The 1,100-nt window shown below is 26.4% G+C and overlaps 1 non-coding gene across 1 annotated transcript; it reads right to left on the bottom strand.

Moving 5' to 3' along the window:
- Window positions 1–670: 670 nt before the first annotated feature.
- TRNAI-UAU (transfer RNA isoleucine (anticodon UAU)) lies at window positions 671–744 on the bottom strand. Its single transcript has one exon. It is a non-coding gene; the product is annotated as a tRNA-Ile (tRNA).
- Window positions 745–1,100: the final 356 nt, after the last annotated feature.

The raw sequence follows: 1,100 nt of genomic DNA, 5'->3' as shown, positions 1-1,100 counted from the left end.
TTCGCATGAGCTTCTCTTAACATAAAATCATAAATAACATTCGTCTACAACTTTCTATATTTTTTTATATCTAATTTCTCTAACACTTTTTTTATTTTTTAAATCATTACATCTCATATTCTACTGAAATTTCAAAATTAAATCACAAGTCTTCACTTCTCGGTTGTTATAAATTTTTTTAATGTGTTATTATTATTAATTCTTATTTTCATTATGCATTGTCTTTAAGAATAATTATTAGTCTCACGAAATAAATATATCATATGTTTAATATTTTTTAGCAAATGATATTAAAGTATATCGTTTAACACGTGAGTTTAAGAATTAAAGTTATAGATAACATTCAAATAATTAATGAGGTCACTATTTTTTTTATTCGTGCAAGACATCAAATAACTTAGAGTCGGTCCTTCACTCACTGACAAATGAGAGTATTCTTTAGCTCCAAGAAACTTAGAGAGGGTGTGATGTTGGTATTTTTTTTTTTATTATATTCCGTAAAAATACAAGAAAAATAACTACATATAAAGATGATATCATGATTGTTGACAAAAATCGGTTCTTTTATTTCATAATGCAAAAATAATTAAGTCCCATCTTGCTCAATATGCAGCATTTACAAGTGAAATTCAAGGGTAAACACGATCAAAAAACAATTACCTCTAGGTATTGATCCCGGCGGGGCTCGAACCCGCGACCTTCGGCTCATAAGACCAACGCTCTAACCAACTGAGCTACGGGACCATTTTGTCATACTTTCGCCTATAAAGATATAAATATAAAAATAAAATTAATATATAATTCTTTTTAATATTTATGTTTATCTTTCATAGAAAAAACTAACTGAATCCATTTAAAATTACAGCCCAACAACTAATTTCACTAATTAATGTAATATTTTCATTCATTACAAATTAATACACTAAATATGAATGCTAAATTAAACAAGACAATTATGGATATATATGATCAAATCTCACAACTAATTTCACCAATGTAATATTTTTATTTGTTGCAAATTAATACAACACTAAATATGAATGATAAACAAAACAAGGCAATTGTATACATAAATAAATTGGACGAAGCAGAACATTTGA

Source organism: Cajanus cajan, chromosome 5, assembly GCF_000230855.2.
Source record: "Cajanus cajan strain Asha chromosome 5, NIPB_CcT2T_4, whole genome shotgun sequence".
NCBI lineage: Eukaryota > Viridiplantae > Streptophyta > Magnoliopsida > Fabales > Fabaceae > Cajanus > Cajanus cajan.
Note: the sequence above shows the minus strand (reverse complement) of the source record. Positions and strands in the feature narration are given on the sequence as shown.